This window comes from Salminus brasiliensis, chromosome 3 (genome assembly GCF_030463535.1).
Source record: "Salminus brasiliensis chromosome 3, fSalBra1.hap2, whole genome shotgun sequence".
Taxonomy (NCBI): Eukaryota; Metazoa; Chordata; class Actinopteri; order Characiformes; family Bryconidae; genus Salminus; species Salminus brasiliensis.
The window spans coordinates 10263186-10275576 of NC_132880.1; the positions used below are offsets into that span (position 1 = coordinate 10263186).

The following is a 12391-nucleotide window of genomic DNA, read 5'->3' on the forward strand; positions in this document are numbered from 1 at the left end:
GATTAGGCTTACCAGTTCACTGGTAAGTGTGGCAGGTCTTAATGTACATAGAGTTTGCCACAAAATGAATACCTTGTGGAACACACTTTCTCAGCAACAGCTCACCAGACAAAAATATCCTGAAATTAAATCGTTAACAACATCAGGTATAATATCAAGAAAAAAGATTTTGTGTTTCCATCTTGCTGCCTCTCCAAATACCGGAGGAGATGAAAGAAGCATCTCCTACCCAGTATCCTACCCAGGAAGTCTTTTACAATAATAGAAATTTATTATTTGTTTATGCAGTTAACACAACCACAAGTACTGTATGTTCAGTAAAACTTTAATTAAATTATAAAACTTAATAAAGTATAATGTATAACATGCTATTATTTTTACTATATTTATTTAGATTATACTTTTCACTGTATCTCTGCAAAGAGCAGTAGTTAAATTCACAATGAACGCAATTAAATAGACAGAATTGTTGTATATGTGCTGCTCTACAGCTGTCAACAGCTGTGATTGGCTGGGCAGTATTAGGGGTGTGCTGAAAGTGTGTGTTGTGATTGGCTTAGTTCATCAGTGGTCTAAACTCAGACCAGGTGGTACCATCATATCTAAAAAGGATTAGCTGTCCCATTTTTCCATTTACTTCTCTTCATTCCTCTACCTTTTTTCCGGGGTAGGAAAGGAGGAGGAGGAGGAAGAGCAGCAGCAGCAGCAGCAGCAAAAGTTTCGGGACGCAGCTCTGTATTCTCCACTGGAAGCTGCTTCGAGGGAAATTTTAAGCAGCTTCTTTCATCTCCCACCAAGTCATCCAATCAAAGTCATAAAACCCCAGCCACCACAGTGGTGCCCTCAACCTAAAAGTGGTACAACAACATCCAAAGGAGTCAAAGGGCCATACAAAGGAACAAAGAAGGCCAACGCCAAAACAAAAACACTCAACCTCCCGGGAAAAAACACAAAATAAAATAAAATACAATTAAATTAAATAAAAGTCCCCCACATTTGTCACAACTGCCTCAACATCATAACAAATAAAAGGGGGGCACACAATCCATAAGTGGCAAATTCAATTTAATGAGAAAAATAAGAGGCAATAGGTTTTGGCCCCAAATGAAATAGGAAGAAACTAATGCAAAAATTCCCAAAAGAAAAAAAACTACCTTAGCCACAGAAGCAAAAATACAAAAGAGACACCCAGCACAAGCACACCACACAGGTGTAAATAGTGCTCCTGACCCTTCAGCCCCACCCACTGCAGCCTCACCAGACGTTGCACAGGCTTGTCACAAGTTCCTGATAGTTCCTGTCAATTTTAGCCCACTCTTCCAATAACTGGGTTCATATTTAAGATGGACCTCATGTGAATGTGTCCCAGCATTCCACCTGCAGTTCCTAGTTGAGAACTGGGTGTCCAGCACAAAAGTCACTAGTCACTTACTTCAATGGAAGAGTGGATAAAATGGAGACACTGGTGCAATCCTTATTTGACAGGATTGGTGCTGTTATTCAAGAAAGACAATGTGTAACCATGTGTTGGAGATTAAATGATGCATGTGACACACTGTTTGTCTGAGAGTTCATGTCCTGGTTCAGATCACAGCTGATGATCTTCTTCTTTTGCGGAAAATCTTTGAAAAAGCTACAGAAACTCTGGAGAAGAAGGATTTTCTCCTTGCCTTAGGGATGAAGCCTCACTAGAAGTTACCAAATAGAAATGTAGCAGACCACATTCTGTGTTCCTCAATTATCCTGTACAACCAATCTATGAATAAAGACTGAAATAGGGCCTGATCCTGACTCTTGGTGCCCACATTCTAATGAAAGTATTTATGTTACACACTATTATGTGTCTCTAAACGTTACTTCTGAGCAGCCTAATAGAGCATTTAAAATCTCCTTTGCAACGCAGTGAAAAGTCCAATGGGTGTGGATAATGGATATAGGTACCTGGAATGATATTTTCTTCCATTCAGGTGAAACTGCTTTGTGATACATTTATATATTTTACAAATGTACAAGTTGCAAACTGCATAATGTAACATAATCTCTGCTTAAATTACAAGTTTTCATCTTTTGTAACTATATCTTCTCTCTCCTTTCGACTGCATTAACCATCATACCTTAAGGCTGCTAGTCCAGAAAGTCATATCCTGTTTTATCCACTAGATATTTAAAATATAAAACCTGAAAGAATATAATCACCTTGAACTGAGGTTTGAGTTGGAACAGGCAGTTCCTGGGTTGAATCCTGAGCAAGAGTCTTTGTGGGTTATATCCCATTTTTCTGCTTGTTTAAAAAGAGAACATTTACATTACTATCCAGTAGAAGCATTATAATGTTACACTTAATAAAAGGATCAGTGATATGAAAGTGACTCACTGCCAAATCAGAATATTGGGCTGGTTCAAGATCTGTCCCAGAAACAGAATGAAAAATAATGACTTAAATCTCAGCACCTGAATCTTAACTTTAATAATGTCATACACTTCAGCTGGTTGTCATTGTTGACCACCATATCAATCAGTATCTTCTTGAAAACATCTCTAAAGATGGAGATGGTTCTAAAGAAGCTGAATGTGCTCCTCCCAACTTAGAAGGCTTTGCATAAGTCATCCTGTTGGATCACTGACTTTAGACTTTGGTAGTACAGCCCTCATGCCTGATATAGTCTTTAGGATCATTTTGGGACTGAAGCTGGGTCTGGAGTCAGACATCTTCATACTCATTTTTAAGAAGCTGTGCATCATGTTCACAGTCATGAACAGCAGGTGCTGAGCGGCATCCTTGCCTCCCGCAAGAGGAGAATCACGACCAGACTCAACTCGATGACTGAAATCCATAAGAGCAGAGATTATCTAGCTAAACAGCAATATTCACATTACCACGTTATCACGACCTTGTTTAAATTAATAAGGCTGCCTCTTTTGCTGGTGATGTTCTATCATGTTTTGTCAACATATGATTTTAGTCATTTCTCGACATGTGACACTCATAACCATTATAAACCCACCAATTCTGTGGAAAAATACAGGTTGTTAAATGGAATATATTCAATTAAATATCATACCAGCTGATCATGCTGGTTCACCACCTTGGTTATACTGGTCGACAATACTGTTTGAATAGGTTGGTAAGATTGGTCATGCTGGTAAATCAGCTAAACCATCAAACTCTGCTGATCAAGTGTTAAGCTGGTCAACCAAATTATTCATCTTGGCCAACTGAGCATGCTGTTTATTTCCAGCAGGGTTGATATAGATATAATATTTTAAAGGACCTGCTGAGCTGGATCAACTGTGTATTTATCATTATGAACACGCCAGGTGGTGCCAAAGACACACAGATCCTCTCAGCATCTACATCACCTCTCATGTGCCCATCAGATGAATGAGTGCATAGTTTTTTACATCAGCACCATTTTTTGTGTTGTTTTATCAGGAGATGTGTGAAACACTATTTAGTGTTTTTTACAACACTTTTTAGTGTCAGATTCTTTTTTTCATACAAAAAAATTTTTATCCAACAGAAATTACCCAGTTAAGCAGAAGTTAAGGGCTAAAACTATGTAACCCTAATTAAACTGAGTCAGTTCAATTAACCAGTTCAGTTTAACATTTTCTTCTTGTATAGTAAACCAAGTCATATTCTTTTCCAGAATATCCTGTCCTCTATTTGTATCTTAATGTTTATTAATAGCTCATTCATGATTCTTCTTCTCTGTTTATATCCTTCCATCTTGCTGCTGGTCATCCTCCACCTCTTTTACTGTTCCAAGCATAACTGATATTTTCCAGTGAACTGGTTCTTTCCCACAATGTGTCAAAAATAAGAGCGCTTCAGTTTGATATCTGGACTTCCAGTGAGAAATAATGATTAGTTTGATCAAGGATTCAAATAAAACATTAATTCACAGCATCATAACTATAAAGTCCTCAATGAGAAATGTTTGAGTTTATATTGAGACTGTCTTTAGTAAAAGAGTGCTATTATTTTGGCAATTTCAAGCACAGCATGAAACTTTATTGAGATCTGTACTAAAACAAAAGGGAGGTTTTTGTCTCAAAAGACACATTTCAGCAGCATTTACTCTAAAACCTCTTTTTTTTTCTTTCCATCTGATCTCACTGTTGTCTAATAGAAACAAAAGAGACGTACTAGTTAAGACATGTTAGCAAGGTATGTACATTTAGCCACATCTGACGACAGTGTTGGTTAACTGGCTCTTGCATCTGGCCTTGGAGTAGCCTTTTAACCTCTTTTAGAAGGGCATGCAGGTCACAGGCTGTGGCTAACTGTGCCCTGTTGTCCCAAACAGGGTGCAGTTGGAACTGAGCGATCTCCTGCAGTTGGCCACCCTCAGATAATTCTCCACTCCACTGTGTATGCCCTTGTTGAAGCAGCCCAGTAGATGGAACCATGAAGGTTGAGATGTAACATAAATACACACGTGGACAAAATTGTTGGTACCCCTTGGTTAATAACAGAAAATCCACAATGGACACAGAAATAACTTGAATCTGACAAAAGTAATAATAAATAAAAATAAACAAATGAAAATCTGACATTGATTTTGAACCATGCTTTTTTTAATCATGAAACAGGCCTGGACAAAAATTATGGTACCCCTTAAAATAATGTGACCAAAGGGACATGTTAAATCAAGCTGTGTATATTAATTAGCATCACAGGTGTACACAATCTTGTAATCAGTCAGTGGGTCTATATATAGGACTACAGGTAGTCACTGTGCGGTTTGGTGACATGGTGTGTACCACACTCAACACAGACCAGAGGAAGCGAGGAAAGAAAAGAGTTGTTTCAGGACATTAGAAGGAAAATTATAGACAAGCATATTAAAGGTAAAGGTTATAAGACCATCTCCAAGCAGCTTGATGTTCCTGTCACTAAAGTTACACATATTATTTAGAAATTTAAGACCCATGAGACTGTAGCCAACCTCCCTGGACGTAGCCGCAGGAGGAAATTAATGACAAATCAAAGAGACGGATAATATGAATGATAACAAAGGGGCCTGGAGAACTTCAAAAGAGATTAAAGGTGAACTTCAAGCTCATGGATCAGATCACACCATCCGTCATTGTTTGAGCCAAAGTGGACTTCATGGGGGACTATCAAGGAGGATACCATTGTTGAAAACAAATCATAAAAAAGCCAGACTGGAATTTGCAAAACTAAATGTTGACAAGCCCCAAACGTGTTCATATGAAATAAGCATGTAGACTTAGTTAGATGCGTTTCGGCACCCAGACGAGCATGTAGATGGTTGTGGTTGGTGTGGCGCAACAGATAACACCACCACCTGCCATTGCGTTACAACAACAGCATGTGGGAGACCAGGGTTCGATTCCCGGTCTGGGTGACTGTGCTGCGCTACACCAATAAGAGTCCCTGAGCAAGACTCCTAACACTACATTGGCCCACCTCTGTAATACGAGTAACCTTGTAAGTCGCTCTGGATAAGAGCGTCAGCTAAATGCCGTAAATGTAAATGTAAATGTAGATCTTTTTACCTCAAAACTGTACGTAGTACTCTGGCGCCCCCCTCTGTAGGCATCAACTCAGCTGCAGCGACCTACGTGCTGTAATACGCTTCCTTTTTTTTTTATTTTATTATTTTTGTAATAAAGATTTTTTTTGTATTATTAAATGTGGGTGAGATATATGTACATATATTACATGTTACTGCGAATGACCTTCTGTGCACGAACCCTTGAAATTGTCTGATGTGTAAAATATATTTTCTTTGTGGTTTTATATGTGGTGTAAAAATATCAATTGTGTTTAAATAAATGAAATCTCACATGTTCGCTTGAATCGTTAGGCGCACTAGCTGGGGAGAAAGGAAAAAACTATATATCCTCAGATGTGTGTTTTTTAGTGCATGCATGTGTGTCTGTGGAGAGGGAGAGAAAGGCTGGGGGTGACAATTTATTAATATGTAAGATTATTGTTTAAATAATAAAATAAAATGAACTCACTACTAAGAAGTAAAATGTGAAAGTGGAAAACTGTCGTCTTTCTTTTTCTGAACCCTCTAGCCGCAAACACACAGTCCTGCTTTTCTATTGGCCAATCCATATGTCAATCACAAAGCATCCTACAACTCCCATGATGCATTTCCGCAAGATATACCTAGCTTGGACTATAAACGTTTATTTTATGTTTTTTTTTTTTTTTTTGGCAACAGCAGATTTACAAGCATATATTGTACATGCTTACAGTATTATCCATAGATTATAAACAATGTACAAGTTGAATGAAGTAGAATTTTGGTTTTGTTGTTTTAGTTACCCTGGTTGCGATGTAGAGTTTCGTAGGAATGATCCAGCGAGCTATCGCGTCGTGTTTTTAAAAAGGGCATCTGTCGTGATTGGCACAGTAGAAGAAGAAATCTTCCGACTCTGCTGCGGAATCAGTATCAAGAGATTTCGGATGCGTAATTTTTATGTCTTGGGGTTGCTAATGATTGTTTGTCTTGGCACCCCAATAAAGTTGTGCGAAAATGGACTCAACTGACAAGTAAAAAAGTTGCTTTGCATTTTTGTTAATTCTGTTAATAGTGCAAAGCTGTACGGCAGGACAAATTTAAGCCCAAATTTCATATCTGCTCTATAAGGCAAGATTCAAATAAAGGCGGGTTTCTCTTTTTTACAGACAACTTGAAAACAAGCACGAAAATGGATTGAACTATTTAGACTGTTTTTATCTCATCCAGCATGAGTATAAGAGCTAAAATTAGTTAGGAACTATATATTTTCTTTTTATTTACTTTTACGTATGAAATATGCATTTAGACTCAGTTAGATGTCAATATATTCACTTTGTTTGATTTTTGGTCTAAAACTTAGTTTGTGTTCAAATAAACAAGAGCCTGCACGACCTCTTAAATCATTATCTGCACAATAATAAAATGAATGAAAGAATCGAACTATATATCCAGTGTGTATATAGTGTTTCTATTTTAAGCCCAAAGTGTCCCAACTGTGGCCAGCTGTTTTTGCGTTTGGGCACCCAGACGAGCATGTAGATCTTTTTACCTCAAAACTGTACGTAGTACTCTGGCGCCCCCCTCCGTAGGCATCAACTCAGCTGCAGCGACCTACGTGCTGTAATATGCTTCCTTTTTTAAAGATTATTTTATATTATTAAATGTGGGTGAGATATATGTACATATATTACATGTTACTGCTAATGACCTGTGCACAAACCCTTGAAATTGTCTGATGTGTAAAATATATTTTCTTTGTGGTTTTATATGTGGTGTAAAAATATCAATTGTGTTTAAATAAATGAAATCTCATATGTTCGCTTGAATCGTTAGGCGCACTAGCTGGGGAGAAAGGAAAAAACTATATATCCTCAGATGTGTGCTTTTTAGTGCATGCATGTGTGTCTGTGGAGAGGGAGAGAAAGGCTGGGGGTGACAATTTATTAATATGTAAGATTATTGTTTAAATAATCAAATAAAATGAACTCACTACTAAGAAGTGAAATGTGAAAGTGGAAAACTGTCGTCCTTCTTTTTCTGAACCCTCTATCCGCAAACACACAGTCCTGCTTTTCTATTGGTCAATCCATATGTCAATCACAAAGCATCCTACAACTCCCATGATGCCTTTCCGCAAGATATACCTAGCATGAACTATAAACGTTTATTTTATGTTTTTTTTTTTTTTTTTTTTTTTTTTGGCAACAGCAGATTTACAAGCATATATTGTACATGCTTACAGTATTATCCATAGATTATAAACAATGTACAAGTTGAATGAAGTAGAATTTTGGTTTTGTTGTTTTATTTACCCTGGTTGCGATGTAGAGTTTCGTAGGAATGATCCAGCGAGCTATCGCGTCGTGTTTTTAAAAAGGGCATCTGTCGTGATTGGCACAGTAGAAGAAGAAATCTTCCGACTCTGCTGCGGAATCAGTATCAAGAGATTTCGGATGCGTAATTTTTATGTCTTCGGGTTGCTAATGATTGTTTGTCTTGGCACCCCAATAAAGTTGTGCAAAAATGGACTCAACTGACAAGTAATAAAGGTGCTTTGCATTTTTGTTAAATCTGTTAATAGTGCAAAGCTGTACGGCAGGACAAATTTAAGCCCAAATTTCATATCTGCTCTATAAGGCAAGATTCAAATAAAGGCGGGTTTCTCTTTTTTATAAACAACTTGAAAACAAGCAGGAATATGGATTGAACTATTTAGACTGTTTTTATCTCATCCAGCATGAGTATAAGAGCTAAAATTAGTTAGGAACTATATATTTTCTTTTTATTTACTTTTACGTATGAAATATGCATTTAGACTCAGTTAGATGTCAATATATTCACTTTGTTTGATTTTTGGTCTAAAACTTAGTTTGTGTTCAAATAAACAAGAGCCTGCACGACCTCTTAAATCATTATCTGCACCATAATAAAATGAATGAAAGAATCGAACTATATATCCAGTGTGTATATAGTGTTTCTATTTTAAGCCAAAAGTGTCCCAACTGTGGCCAGCTGTTTTTGCGTTTGGGCACCCAGAAGAGCATGTAGATCTTTTTACCTCAAAACTGTACGTAGTACTCTGGCGCCCCCCTCCGTAGGCATCAACTCAGCTGCAGCGACCTACGTGCTGTAATACGCTTCCTTTTTCAAAGATTTTTTTTTTGTATTATTAAATGTGGGTGAGATATATGTACATATATTACATGTTACTGCTAATGACCTTCTGTGCACGAACCCTTGAAATTGTCTGATGTGTAAAATATATTTTCTTTGTGGTTTTATATGTGGTGTAAAAATATCAATTGTGTTTAAATAAATGAAATCTCACATGTTCGCTTGAATCGTTAGGCGCACTAGCTGGGGAGAAAGGAAAAAACTATAACTGATTGAACTATTTGGACTGTTTTTATCTCATCCAGCATGAGTATAAGAGCTAAAATTAGTTAGGAACTATATCTTTTCTTTTTATTTACTTTTACGTATGAAATATGCATTTAGACTCAGATGTCAATATATTCACTTTGTTTGATTTTTGGTCTAAAACTTAGTTTGTGTTCAAATAAACAAGAGCCTGCACGACCTCTTAAATCATTATCTGCACCATGATAAAATGAATGAAAGAATCGAACTATATATCCAGTGTGTATATAGTTTTTCTGTTTCAGTTAAAGATTTGATGTCACATCAAATCTTGATCAAATAAGTTATTTATAATGATCAAATAAGTTATTTAGTCTGTGTTTTAGATCATCCTTCATAGGAGCTAAAATTAGTTAGGCTCTTGGTTTATTAAATAAGCAATGGCAACGTAAATTTCTTTTCCATTTGACTTTCTCAGTTGTATCCATGTGTTGTTTTTGCCATTTCTCACTCAACAAAGAGAGCAATGCAAAGTTTAGTGCAACCTTATGACCATCACATCATATTTAATTTGGTTTTAATAATTGATTCAATAATTATTTTAACAAAATGATTTAACAGTATAGGACATGTACACTACATTAAGGCTTACAAGTCTTATAAGCAGATTAGGTTAGATTATTGTTTGTACCAAATTAGATCACTTGGATAGACAATATCGTAGGTACCCTGTTGAAGATACTGTGTAATCTGGAAAAGTTTATGATAATACGGCGGCTACAGTTTTGTTTGATTTTAGTTGTTTGATTGTCATTTATTGCAAGTTATTTAGGCTGAATGTATATAGACTGAGAAAGGGGAAATGCAAAAGGTTTTCTTTGTTTGCAAGATGTACTGTTTTTGTTTCATTTCTCAGGTCCCGTGATTGAAAATGCCATGTTAACTGTTTTTAACATTTTAACTGTGGTTTGACAAATGGTCATTTTGGTAAGACTAACTAGCAGTTATAAAATGTTCTTTACATTACAGGAGAACAATCTTGTCTACATTACAGAAAATATCTGCATCTATACCAGTGAGGGAAGGTAATTTTTAGAGCAGTATTATAACATTAATTACAATTTAAGGGTACCGCATCGTAAAAGTACTAAATTAAAGTTATATTCAATATTTATAAAAGACAGTATTTTTCACTGTACATTTTACCACAGTAGGGTACCGTTAAGTTAACAGTAGGTTCCTGGCAACCCTGCTTTCAGTTCTTTATCATTTATTTAGTGACATTTTTTACAGTGTACAATTTTTTCACATTTTGGATTTATATTTTTAATGTATACTCTGTCCTTTTGCAGTAGGTTTATTAGTGGAAATGGGCAACATCTGGGAAATATCTTGAGTCATAGTTCAAAAGCTACATTAGACTTTCATCCAGCCCACATACTGCTGTGGAATGATGCTGCTGATTTCGTCTAAACCTGGGTGCCCAAACAAAAAAAACAGCTGGCTAAGACAGGAATGCTGTACTATTTCCCATGGTAGTTGTTTGTAGCTTAAATATGGCTGCTTCAACGAAACCAGTTTTGGGCGCAATGGACTTAACTGACCTGTAGTTGCTTTAACTTACAATCATTCAGCAATTATTTACAATTAAAAGAAAAGGGTACTCAAAGTAAGACCAACCTCTAACATGTAAATCAACCTTGGGATATTAGTGCTATCAAGTTTTAAAACCACCAAAGAGTTAAATTATTCAGACTGGTGGGGTTTTTAATATATACGATTACTGGGCTAATAATAAAAGATACAATTGTATCACTGCTAACAAGTGAAAACATGCCCCTGTGTTTCGGCAATCCTTCTTTTTCTGAATATGGGAGCTGTCGGAAGAGTGCTGGATTTTAATTGGCCGACGCGCATGTCAATCACAAAGCATACTACAGCTCCCATGATGCTTTGTTCCGGGAAAAACCTCAGTTGCAGCGTTAAAAATGTTTTTACTTAATACAAGCAGCATATGTACAAACATATATTGTACACATGTTTGTATTATTACTTTTAAAGTGTAAATAATGCAGAATTAGTATGAAATAAATACATGGTTATGGTCACCGTCATCGAGGTGTTCAGTTTTCTCAGAGTGATCCTACGAACGACGATTGTTTCAGTTAAAAAGGGCATCTGTTGTGATTGACACAGTAGGAGAAGGGATTCTCTGATCCTGCTGCGGAATCGATATCAAGAGATTTCGGATGCACAATTTTTATAAACCGGAGCTGCTAATGACCGTTAGTCTTGGCGCTCCAAGATCTTTGTTAAAAGAAGAGTCTTGTTAGCATTTGGTTGTATATAATCGTGCACGGGTTATAGCTTGAGCGCAATTGTTCTTACAGAGCAATAAATATAGTCTTTAAGTGTGCTTTTATTGCAGACAACTTAGTATTAGTTTAGGGGCTGGACGTGTTTCAAGAGCTATATAATCTATACTATATCCTATACTAATTTTGCTCAAAGCTGTAAACTAATTCTGCTCTCTGGAAGGCTTTGAGGTGGTTGTGGAAAGGAGGACTCTGAGCAAACTCACTGCCATTCTGGAGAACACTTCCCACCCCTTCCATGATCTACTGGTCAAGCAGCGGAGCGCTTTCAGTAACAGGCTCCTTCAGCTCCGCAGCAGTAAGGAACGGTACAGGAGATCGTTTCTCCCAACAGCGATCTCGCTGTACAACGCCTCGTCACTGTGCCGGGACATTATTGTGCACTGAGTGTACTAATAGAACAGTCCCGCTGTTTCTCAATCGGACACTATTCTGTTCATCAGTATGTACTGCCACACAGCTCTGTCATCTGCACTGCCACTTTAAAACTCTATACTGTAATGATACCCCAGGATGCCTTACATCACTACATTATATTAATGTAGTTACAGCACTGTTACATTACACATAATTCATTCTGTATATTACATTATATTAATGTAATTATTACTGCACTACAATCACTTTTTACGCTTTTATGCCTCTATCATGCTGCTCTCTTGTTTGATTTTGCTGCTGTAAAAACTGACTTTCCCTGTGGGATAAATAAAGTGATCTATCTATCTATCTATCTACATGTCAGCAAGGGAAAGCTAGTAAAATTGCTCACAACTATATTTGCTGGTAAATGCACTGCAGTTTACAAAACTACTCAGGAAAATCGTTTACCTACACTACACACTTCAGCAAACACTAGTATAATCTCGTGTTGCAGAAGCTAATACACTACTCCAAATCGCTTCACACGTTTTAAACGTCGACATTTCAGCTTCACTATAGCTGCAAGTTAATATCTAGCACTAGACAACACGTCTTCCACCGGCTGAGATGTCTTGGCGCTCCAATGATTATGTGTGTTACAGAAAGACAGACAACTTAGTGACCACATGGTCCTGAAAGAAGAAATCTAAAGAAACACTACGCGTACAATCCCGGTTTGTCCACACCAAGAGACCTAACGGCAATACAGCATCCAATTTCGGCTAATTTTGC

The 12391-nt window shown here is 37.0% G+C and overlaps 3 non-coding genes across 3 annotated transcripts; all 3 read left to right on the forward strand.

The window, feature by feature from the left end:
* Positions 1-6366: 6366 nt before the first annotated feature.
* On the forward strand, positions 6367-6502 carry LOC140552645 (U11 spliceosomal RNA). Its single transcript, XR_011979562.1, has one exon. It is a non-coding gene; the product is annotated as a U11 spliceosomal RNA (small nuclear RNA).
* A 1373-nt stretch (positions 6503-7875) lies between these two features.
* LOC140552646 (U11 spliceosomal RNA) lies at positions 7876-8011 on the forward strand. Its single transcript, XR_011979563.1, has one exon. It is a non-coding gene; the product is annotated as a U11 spliceosomal RNA (small nuclear RNA).
* Positions 8012-11031: 3020 nt separating this feature from the next.
* Positions 11032-11167, forward strand: LOC140552644 (U11 spliceosomal RNA). The gene has a single exon (XR_011979561.1). It is a non-coding gene; the product is annotated as a U11 spliceosomal RNA (small nuclear RNA).
* Positions 11168-12391: the final 1224 nt, after the last annotated feature.